This window comes from Lampetra planeri, chromosome 4 (genome assembly GCF_965212315.1).
Source record: "Lampetra planeri chromosome 4, kcLamPlan1.2.h2, whole genome shotgun sequence".
Classification (NCBI taxonomy): domain Eukaryota; kingdom Metazoa; phylum Chordata; class Hyperoartia; order Petromyzontiformes; family Petromyzontidae; genus Lampetra; species Lampetra planeri.
This window is the reverse complement of record NC_136110.1, coordinates 7,050,334-7,062,532: the sequence shown is the minus strand read 5'-3', so window position 1 is coordinate 7,062,532 and position 12,199 is coordinate 7,050,334. Positions and strand designations below refer to the sequence as shown.

Genomic DNA, 12,199 nt, shown 5'->3' with positions numbered 1-12,199 from the left:
GTTGCTGGAATGTTCTGACCCTGCGCCCCTTCTGGACATCAGTGAAAAAGAGCTTTATTGCTCATCGGATTCCTTCAGTATAAACAAATATTCTGATTCTGATGCCGCATAAATGAAGGGCGCACCATTTTAAAGTTGTTCAACTCCGCACCAGCAGTCTCGTTATATGCAGTACGAACCGAAAAAATAAAAATAAACCCAAGGCCCCTGCGAGATTTGAACTCGCAACCCCTGGTTTACAAGACCAGTGCTCTAACCCCTGAGCTAAGGAGCCAGGACTGGGGCTTGGTGAAGCATGGTCGATGTGCGAATGTTACTCTAAACGCACACAGCATCGAATGGACCTCGCATGGGGATACTATGACAGTTGACACCGCTAGGGTGTCATTATTCACGAGAAAACACCCGAAAAAAATGCTGATACCTCCCCCCCTCTACTCCCACACAAAATTTAGGGTCTCCGAGGAAGGCCGATAGGTTTTGATTAAAAGCTTTCGTGACTGCAGGGATTCATCTTCTTGGTTCTTTCGGTAAAGTCACGTAGAAGGGCAGTAATAAAATAATAAAAATAAAACATAATAAAATAATATAATTCTCACGACGTTTCGGCCACAACGCAAGCAGCCGTCCTGAGGTGAAGACCAGGTCTGTCGGGGAGGACGGCTGCTTGCGTTGTGGCCGAAACGTCGTGAGAATTATATTATTTTATTATGTTTTATTTTTATTATTTTATTACTTCCCTTCGACGTGACTTTACCGAAAGAACCAAGAAGATGAAGGTCGATAGGGTTCGCTGACAGGGCCAGGGCCAGACTGAACTCCCACAGCGCTGTGGGTTTCTCTCTCTCTCTAACTAACTAACTACTCGCACAGTCTACACGATGCCAATCACCGGTGAAACGAGTAATTCGCCTCCCGTGGGAATGCGACGGCTAAGGCCGATAAAAAGCGAGCGAATCGCAGCTAACTTCTTACGCGTAACGTTCGTAAGCCCGATCGTCAATGCAATAGGGAGGCGGTGGCCCATTGGTTAGGGCACCGAGGCTATGGACCTGGCGACCAGAGGTCGATATTTCCAACCACGGCTAACATCAGTAGCGAGTGATATCTGAACTGATCCTGCCGCCCCCCGCCCCCCACTAGCCTCTCCCCCCACTAGCCCCCCTTCCATCTACCCCCCACCTCCATCCCTCCACCGAACACCTCTCAAAGACCGCCGTGGCGTGGCGAGGCTTCAGAGGCTCACAGCGCAGTGCCCCAACAGCAGCGCCGCCGCCACCGTCGCCGTCGCTCCGAGGCGGGTGATCAATGAAGGCAACGAATTGTAGAGTTGTCGAGGCGAGAGGAGAGACCGGATTATTGTCGCACGAGTTCGGAGTGAGCCTCTTCGTGGACTCGCGTCGTGAGTTGGCGGTGTTGCGCGACCCCATGCTGCTGCTTCACAGAAATCAACACGTTCGTCAACAACACGCGCATCCGATTACTGCTCTTGATCTCACGAGAGCGGCGCCCATCGAGTCATCGTCGTCGTGGAGCGAGCGAACGAACACACAAGTTGGCGGTCGATGCAGTTCGATTGTTTTCACGGCCGAGGGCGCCAAAGGCGCGTCCACGGATCTCATCATCTCGGAACCTCAAACTCAGTTTCAGTTTGAAATTTGAAGCTTTCGTGACCGCAAGGATTCATACTCTTTTTTTCGGTAAAGTCACGTAGGTAAAAAAATTAAGTTAAAATTAATAAAAGTGAAATAAAAAATCACCATTTATTTTACTTTTATTAATTTTAATTTTATTTTTTACCTACGTGACTTTACCGAAAAAAACTAAGAGTATCAGTTTCAGTTTCTTTTGAAGGACCCTGCGAGCTAATTTTTTGTTGTTTTCCTCTTGAATCGAGGTCTCGTCAACAAAAGCATCGGTTCACTGGTCAGACGTGACGTGCGCAACAGGTCGCCAGAACAATTCGAGATAAAAAGACACATAATGATGAGATTAAACATTTGCAACAAATCGCATAATATGAAGTATATTATAGATAATCTTTGAAATATTTAAGGAAAGTGAGAATTATGATTAAACAACATGTTGCAAATAAGGCATCAGAACGCAAATGGAAAAAGAGTTTCCCTGAGAAACATCAATTTTCATGTTACAGTAATAAGGGGCCGTCCATAAATGACGTCACGCGATTTTGGACGACTTTTGACCCCCCCCCCTCGTCACACTGCGTCACAAAAAGTCAGACCCCCCTCAAATATGACGTCACAAAGCTCTGCCCTCCCCCCAAAAACCATAAAACATGCTTCAAATCGCTTTAAACTATTGGCATTGTAGTGCGTATTTAATGTGGCGCTGCACTCTGATGTTGTAGGAGAAAACATTTATTAAAAAGTATATTTAATAAAGTAGAACGTGTTGTCTATATTTATTTAAAGTTGCGCATTTTGATGTGACGTCACATTTCTCAACCCCCCCCCACTCGTCACGCATCGTCACAAATGTCTGACCTCCCCCCCCCCCCAGGTGCGTGACGTCATTTATGGACGGCCCCTAATTACAACAAGCACGATATTGCACCGATCAAAATAATGCAGCAGCATCTAAATATATATAACGAACCTAAACCTTGACTTAAAGCTTTCGTGACTGCAGGAATTCATATTCTTTGGGTCTTTCGGTAGAGTCACGTAGATAGGTTCAAAGAAAATAACAAAAACGACGACGTTTCGATCGCATGCGGTCGATTGTGTTGCGATCGAAACGTCGTAGTTTTTGTTATTTTCTTTGAACCTATCTACGCGACTTTACCGAAAGACCCCAAATAATATAACGAACATGTCACTCCGTTTTAATTAAAGGGTAACGAGCAAAGTAACGCGCGCGTATCGGCACCCACGCGATAGATCGAACAGCATCGATGAGTTTGTTCGCTCCGGGGAGTTCACTCGCGAAGCGGTTTCGGTTTTCCCTCTGAGGCTCATCGGCAGAGCACGACGCCGAGAGGGAGATGGAGCGGAGATTTGACATGAATTCGTGTGCAGGGAGCGAGATGCATTGTTACGGCGTCCATTGACTTTCACCTCGTGACAGAGTAGAGGTAACGACTTCAACAAAACACAAATAAATAAATAGGCAAATAAATAAATAAATAACGACCCAGCCCCCCCCCCCGATTCCACCCCCACCCCCTTCTGGGATCGCGCTGTCAATCTCATCCTAGAATTCTATCGAACCGAGAGCCGGAAGAACGCTGCACATTTGCGGTACAGAGTGTGAATAACGGCGCACGAGGGGGTGGCCTTGCCAACAACCATGCCCGGCCGCCTTTGTCTCCCCACTGTTGATGGTTACGCACCGCACCAGGTACTCATTTTTTTTAGGCTGAGTCGACCTAGAGGAGGCCCAGTGTCGGCTCGGATTTTCGTCACCGCCGTTTTCTGCGAGCGAGATTCGGACTCGGGTCGCCGGATTCACTGCGCAGTGCGCTAACCACTGCACCACCGCTTCCCATTAAAGTCAACAAAGACAAAGATCCCCCGTGCAGCCACAACCGACTTTTGGGGTGCTGACCACCCACCCTCTGGTGTGCCGTGCCGGCCTCAATAGGTGCTCGCTAACAGCACTTGCCCCATTGAAATCCACACACCTTAAACCACGCACAATTGGAGATAAGGACATTCTCTTACTTTTACGCCAGGTGGCGACGTCTGACTACTTAAAATTTGTACAAAAAAGTTTTTGTTTGGGTTATATCGCGCAAATGTGTGTCGTTGAATCCGTAACAGCCAATTAGTAAGGTTTGTCACGCGAGCAAAACGTGGCAATTGTTTAATCTCATGAAAATTGCAAATCACGTTTTATTTCTTACATCTAGAACTAAATTTACGTAGTTACTAATTGGCACGTTTTGTTGGTAAGAGCTCTCTATCGAAACAACGGTGCCCCCCCTCCACCCCGCACGTAAGAAGAGGGAAATACTTGAAGTTAGAAGCAGCGATTCCGTGGTGAAATAACGCAGAGACGAGGGGCTGATGCGGTCAACTCTTTAGCAGATGTTGGGTGGAGGTGTTTGCACGGCACAAATGCGGAACCTTGTAAACAACGTTGTGTATGCTGAACTTCTTTTCGCGCCGTACCTCCGATTAGCACAGTTGACTACGTACGGTGCGAAAGAGGTTCAACATGCACGCGTACCCAACAGGTGCGGAGAAGGGCAACAGCCTGAACACAAAAAGCATTTCGAAAGAAATTAGTTTTCAGTCCAGATTTAACACAAAGCGCAACAATAACCCGCACCTTACTTGACCATTGTCAATCTTCCTGAATGTTTTAGTGATGTAGTTGAGCATCACACTGGATCATGTATAAAGAGTCTTACAAGACGTCTCGTGTTATGTGATTTGTGTTTAATGTTACGACAATTGTTAACGAGGTGTTATTTGTTACTTGTGTATCTCCGCCAAAATCAATGTGTGGTCATCAGCCATGATCGACCCACTGCTGGATGATTGCCACAACGAACCGTCAATCTATCGCGGTCTGGAGAAGCAACGATCCGTCCGGCTCCTACGCAAGAGCTGATTTTATCGCTCCATCTCCACTGTGCGTGCGCTCTTCAGGACTTTGACTGCCACTTCATAGCTCGTCTCGACCCTTGAGAAACAGGATCATAATATGTATTCATACCGTAGGAATTCGATTAGCTCCTTTTCATGATGATGATGATGGTGGTGATGAAGGATTGTGCCAATTAGTGTGAGTTGTTATTTTATGAAAGCAAAATATATTTAATTAAGTAGCCAACATTTACCCGCAATGTAATGAATAATAATGATCATTATAGGTGTTACAAGTAATGCTTAACACCGCACCGTTGATTCGATGATGATTGATCACGTATCGATTCAGTAATAGATTATCACTTGTAACGTTTCGATTAGTTTCACGGCATCAAGCCGGACTCATTGTACACAACGACCTACGAATAAAAAAACATCGATTCTACGTTAATCGATTAATAGTGTATTCGTTAGGTGTTCATAGCTAACGAGAATGTAAGTGATACGCATATGATTGGGGGAAAAACTATGCTAAAATAGATACTATGAAGTGTACTTATTTAATCTAAAGACTAAAATATGAATCGTTCATCGCTATTCGTAGGTTAAACAACTTTGTTTATCTTCAAAAAATAATATGGTCTATAGGTCGTATGTTTACACTACGGTTCATATGCAATGATCGTATACATGAATTGTAATATATAATTTTGCTGGTGCGAATTTTTTAAGATACATGCCACATAAATATAAATGTACGTTAAATAATGTTTGGAGAGTCAGAAAATATTATACGGAATATATATAGGGCAATTATTGAAGGCGGCCCGGAATCAAATAGATGTATTAAAGATACAAGATGTTAATGTGGGAATGAAAGGCTACGTCCCAGTGTGCATCGAAAGCAGGCATTTTTTTTTCATTTGGGGAATTTATCTACATTATGAATGCACATTATACTACTCGGCAGGACGTGAATACGAAGCGTGGACACTCACAATGAACGTGGAGCAAACATCCGAGAATTGCGCGTAAAGAAGAGTGGAGGGGCACATGCGTGCTGCGGATAGCAATGGGAAGACGGTACAACCACGTGGATCTGAGAACTAAGGCAGAGGGCATCGTAAGTTACTGCCAGGGACTGTCGGTTGACTTGGACGGGGCACGTCAAGAGAAGGATGGCGATGGACGAGACTGGTGACGGAGTAGCAGCCAAAGGAGGCAAACACGCCCGAGACGAGGGTTCCACCAAGGAGATGGAGCGATGAGATCGGCCGGTGGAGTAGCGACGGCGTGGGGAAGAAGCATCCATTCAGCGGTGGATAGAACATGGCTCATGATAATTACAGTCGACGCGTGTAATGGGTGATGATTAAGTCTTAAGTGGCTCGACGAGTCACACGTGCTTGGGGTTGGTTCATCTCCCGTTGACAGCTCTAATCACTGGTGGAGCACCCACTTGTTGATGACGGGGCTGAGTCCTTTCATAGGCCAGGCAATGGTAACGTCCCGCAAAGTGGTACGCGTTTTATCGGCCACGGAGATCTTGAAATGCTGAATCGATGACTGATCGATGCTTTGAACTCGCAACCTGATTTGGAGTCGTCTACTCCAACCACTGCGCCACCCGCCCGGACAGAGCCTGGTTACATCGATTGCATCTGTAGGCCGGAGTAAATAATATGTATAATCCACTGCTGAATGAAGGCCTCCTTACGCCATGGGCAATGCGGGTTGGTGGTGAAGACCGGGTGACCCACGACCGGTTGAGATATCGCTCGCCACAGACCTTAGCCGTGACCCCAGAATCGCTACTCAAGTAGCCAGGTTCATAGCGCAATGCTAAACTACAGTAAACATTTTCTTTTATTTGACCAGGTAAGGCGCACTGAGCTATGCGGCTCTTTTACAGAAGCGACCTGGCTATCACAAATGATAGCTCAACGAAGTGGCTTATCATCGTGTGGAAATGTATAGCAGCCAATGCCTCGAAACGCGTGATGTTGATCATAAATGTGGAGGGATAAAAAACCGGAGGACCCGGAGAAAAATATTCCACGCGACCACAAGGAGAAAATGCAAACTCCAAATATACAGGCGTCAGTGTTAAGTTCGAACCTAAGACCTCCTGTATACCAGGCGAGGTAGTTAACATCTCGCCGCCACCGTGGCGAACCATGCGCAAACCACTCCACCCACCACTCCACTCACCACTCCACCACCACTCCACCACCACTCCACGACCACTCCACCACCACTCCAGCCATATGACCTGAAATATGGGTCATAAAGTAACTGGTCTGCTATGTGCGAACATCGCTTGCATATATCAGTACATTAGCAGATCGCACGTGATCGACGCGAGGATTGCTGGATCACGCAGACATGAGATTGGTGAATCCACCAATGCGGAATTTCGAGTGGCATCTCCTCGTATGCGCGGGTGTTCTCCAGATACTCAACGTTCACGAATGGAATTGTCCAGACATTCCGCGACCCCCCCCACACCCCACCCCACACCATAACAAGTACAGTATTGTGACTCGGTGAGGGTTTCCGGAATGAATGCGTGCCATTATTTTCATTATTCTTGGGAGAGCGGTGGTGGTGCAGTGGTTCATAAACTGCGCTTTGAACTCAGCGACCTTCGTTGGTGTCACGGCAAAGGGGTAACATCAGTCGCGAGTGATATTTTCACCGGTCGATCCTCAGTTCGGGTACCCTACCCCCCCACCCCACCTTTCACCAACCCACACAGTGGTGAAGTATGGTCAAACACCGCTCAAAAACTTACATCACGTGGGGAAGCAAATATCCAGCATTTGATTAATCGACAGCGGCTGTAAATTGTATTATTCGTTTTTCTGTGATGTGTACAACAGCGCATCGCGCCACAGCAAATAATTTACATTAAATTCGCCCTATTACCAACTAAATTCTAGACATTCTCAAAACATCAATGGGTTAAGGCCCTCCCCACGCTGTGTCGGTCATGTTTTTTATATTTAACCATACTTCACCACGATTGTCAATCCCGGTTGGTGAATATCACTCGCCATTGATGTTAAACGCAAAACGCACCGACCACAGCACCCACCCACCCATCCACCCACCCACCCATCCACCCATCCACCCACCCATCAACCCACCCATCCATCCACCCACCCATCCACCCACCCATCAACCCACCCACCAACCCACCCATCCACCCACCCATCCACCCACCCACCCATCCACCCACCCATCAACCCACCCATCCATCCACCCACCCATCCACCCACCCATCAACCCACCCACCCACCAACCCACCCATCCACCCACCCATCCATCCACCCATCCACCCACCCACCCACCCACCCACCCATCCACCCACCCATCAACCCACCCACCAACCCACCCATCCACCCACCCACCCATCCACCCATCCGCCCATCCACCCATCCGCCCACCCGCCCACCAACCCACCCATCCACCCATCCACCAACCCACCCACCCACCCAAAATTCGCGCCCTCTGCGCGCGCGGTAATTAATTCTATATTATTCTGCCCATGGCGCTTGCGAGGGCCCGGAGTCTAACAGCCAAGGTTCGTAACGCAAACATAGCGGAGAGTGTAGAGTGAGGACTTTGTTTGCTCTGCGCTTGTAAATAGCGAGCCACCCACGCGCACCATTTGGTGCCTCTTATTTTGAAACGACTCCAGGTTATTTATCTTACGAATACGCGCCGTGCGCTGGCCGCTATTAATATTGTCGCAAAATAATAAAAAAAAATGTTTAGCTGTAAGGCTGAGCCGGAGAAATGTTAGACGCCGGTGTTTGCTCAAAACAATAACAAGTTAATATTTGTCGTAAAAAAACAATTGTAATGCGATAGGTATAGGGTTAACCAACACCCACCACACTAAATACATATATAATATTCGGACAAAAAAGCCATTATATAAGACAAACGATATTGAATATCGTAAATTGGCTTGTTGCACAAGTGCGGGCCATTTCAACCATGATTTATCCGTGTAATCGTAAGTATTGTTATGACAACAGTCGGCTTTGTAATCGTAAACGGCTGATATTTACGCTTGCTTATTAAATAACCGTGTGTATAGTACACTTCGAGGCGCGTACACGCGATGTGTTAGCGCATCAAGACGCTTTCCGAATCAGATAGATATTTTCTTTGTATCATTTCAAAAGCTCGTAATGAAGACAATGCTATGCAGGTGTGTGTAAATCCAAGCCGTGTTTATAATCGCGGCTCGGTCGGCCACGTACGGTGCGAAAGAAGTTCAACATGCACACGTACATACACGTGTTCGCGTGCACGATGACACTCGGTATGCCCGTGTGTATGTACGCACCTTTGTGTAGATGTGTGCATGTACATGCGCAGTACACTGTGCGCATGCCAGCTATGTACTAATGTGCGCGTATACAACAATCAAAAACACACGTGTGCACAGCTGTAGTGGCATGCCTATGTGCACACGCATGTACAGAATGCGTGTCTTTATACATGCACAAGACACTTGTAATTCCCAGCTAGATATTCCATCGTGAATGGAAACTTAAAGGGCCAGTCACACAGCAGTGTCACTGTGGCCATGCAACCCAATCTGCAGACCGTAATGTCGTATTCCGTGCTAATCGAATGCATGAGGAGCAGCAAAACACCGCGCCAGCGCACTCCGGAAGCCCCCACGTCTTGGCCAGCAAACGTCGACATTGGCATTTAGCTCCCCAACATATTGCCGTTATTGTGCGCAAGAATAGCCATGTAAGATGGAATGAACACGCATGCGTTTATTTAACTATATTGCACAGATCTATGTTGCGCGCGTATGCGTGCGTGCGTGCATGAATGTGGGGAGCGGTGGTGTAGCGGTTAGCACGCCGTGCTACGAATCCGGTGACCCGAGTTCGATTCCCGCTCACGGTCAACACCGGTGAAGACTATCTGAACCGGTCCTGGGCCTCCCCTAGTTCGACTCAGCCTCAAATTAGTACCTGGTGCGGTGCGTAAACATCGCCACTAGGAAGACAAAGGCGAACGGGCGTGGTGCTGGCCACCCACCCACTCGTGTGCCGTGCCGGCCTTCATAGATGCTCGCTTACAGAACTTTGCCCCTACAGCCTGTTAAGGTTATAGGGGGATCTTTGTATTTTATTATGTAACCAGATAATAATGTCTGTGTGGTTAACCACACACAGTGCAGGAGAAACATCGTGTCCGTTTCCTCCCGGCTGATGTGGTAGCAATGTAACGACTCTCGCGATGACATCGCATATCCACGGTTGTTGTGCAATACATCAGTTCATGTGTTCATCAAAGCAATAATGATCCAATCCCATTACGTTCACATATGCAGCAAAACGTTTACACGGGACGAACGGTGGCGCATATTATAGCTGCTGGGCATACACGTGGTCATAAGCTCGCAAGTGTGAAGTGCAACGCAACGCATGCAGGTCCTGACTAAAGACTGCATCCTGCACTTCACTCGACGAAATGTATAATAAGCGGCCCTTCTTTACACCACACAGAGAGGCCGCTCTACCCCTCTGGCCTTTCTATGTGCTGTGAAGAAGGCCCATTGCCAATGCACATGCTCGATTTAAAGCTTTCGTGACTGCAGGGATTCATCTTCTTGGTTCTTTCGGTAAAGTCACGTAGAAGGGAAGTAATAGAATAATAAAAAATAATAATAATAATAACGTCTCCCCGACAGACATGGTCTTCACCTGATGACGGCTGCTTGCGTTGTGGCCGAAACGTCGTGATAATCATTTTATTATGTTTTATTTTTATTATTTTATTACTTCCTTTCTACGTGACTTTACCGAAAGAACCAAGAAGAAGAAAATGTACATGCTATTCTTTTCAAGGTACGGGCGTCCACTCCGTGTACGGAACGGATAAATATCCTGAGAAGTTGTCGGTGAAGCGAAATTCCGCAGATCGAACCCCGTCATGCCATCGATTTCTACTATATAATCGGATGCGCGTGTTGTTGACGAATGTGTTGATTTCTGTGAAGCAGCAGCATGTGGTCGCGCAACACCGCCAACTCAAAGGCTCACTCCGGACTCGTGCGACAATAATCCGGTCTCTCCTCTCGCCTCGAAAACTCTACAATTCGTTGCCTTTAGGAATGGAACATGGGAAAAGTATCCCTCCAATGTTATCTTCGTCCGTCTAAAAATATATACTCACCGTCTTGCAACTCCCGAGATGCGCATGCTCCCCCTATCTTGTACGAGCGTTTTTTTTAAATGCCATCTCATTAGGAATAGCGTTACAATCTACACACCTGTATCGATCCACTGCTGGATGGAAGCTGGGTTTCCCCGTGCCGTGTTGGCCATAATTGTTTAGCCATGCCTCGCCAGAATTGTGAATCGTGGGTGAGCACTCGGACTGATTCTGATATTGCTCACTCGCCACTGATGCTAGCCGTGGCCGTGAATGACCAACTATTGTAACTATTGTACCATAAATATTCAGCGTAACAAAGATGCCAAACACTCCCTGCAATGTGTCTGCACCGCGCATCGCATCTTTGACCTTGTTTGTGTGTGCACGCATGTCTATACGAATATATATGTGAACCTACACAATAGAGCAGGTGTTCATGTACATATCTAACAAACAAGACGCTCGGCATGATATATCGAAATTGGTTTGGTTGTTGTAGAGCGACCTTCATCAAGCAGTAGAACGAGGATGGCTGCTGCTGCTGCTGCGGAAACTTCGTTCATGAATACGACATTCATAACCACGTTAAAGAGCAGCCAGGGGCGTGCGATTGCGACCACCCAACCCAAACCACCCTCTCCAGTCTGCGCTCCTTCAACGGAGTAGGAGGGAGGCGTGGTAGCAAAACGACGCCAACGAACTCTCTCTCTCTCTGCCCCCTCTTGTTGTGGCCAGCAACAAGACCTGGGCATTGGCGCCTAGTTCCCGATCATCGCAAAAAATCGCACGGTCGCCTTGCGCCCGGCGTGTGGACAAAGAGCGCGCCGTGGCACACGATCGGATGGGCACTGCCGCCTCTCGGCATCGAACCGCGTTTGCGTGGGCTCGTGACGTGCCCGTGGACCCGGCGAATGCAACGGCGCACGGACTCACGAGAGGGGGGGGCACTCGTATTTGCCCAGCCAAAAGGCTCAGTCGAATCTCGGGACTCGATTTGGATGAGGCGCGGATACTGTTTGGGATGTTTGCTTTGGGAATGTCTTGGGTTGTGCAAAGTTCAGTATTGCGAGTGATGATGATGTTGCTTTTGAAAGATGCATGCACACGGAAATAATGCATTTCTGTTATATATACATATATGTGTGTGTGTGTGTCTTTACAGAGATCGGTACGGATGGGACAACGACCCGCTTGCTGTGCTGCCTTATACACACGGGACCACCCGCTGGTCCAGCAAAGTGGGTATCTCGCAAGCATCGCGTGACCCATCCACGCGCGATCCACCAACCCTTGCGCTGGAACGCGCTGGGTGGCATGCGCGCGCGCGGCACGACCGCCCGCCCGCTTGGACACACGCGCAATGTATTAATAGTATCGGTGTAATTCACCAATTAACGGGTTCATTAATTAACGGCTTTGAGAAGGGCGGTGTTACATCGATAACG

The 12,199-nt window shown here is 47.7% G+C and overlaps 1 non-coding gene across 1 annotated transcript; it reads right to left on the bottom strand.

Annotated features, from left to right (window-relative positions):
• Window positions 1-201: 201 nt before the first annotated feature.
• TRNAT-UGU (transfer RNA threonine (anticodon UGU)) lies at window positions 202-274 on the bottom strand. The gene has a single exon. It is a non-coding gene; the product is annotated as a tRNA-Thr (tRNA).
• Window positions 275-12,199: the final 11,925 nt, after the last annotated feature.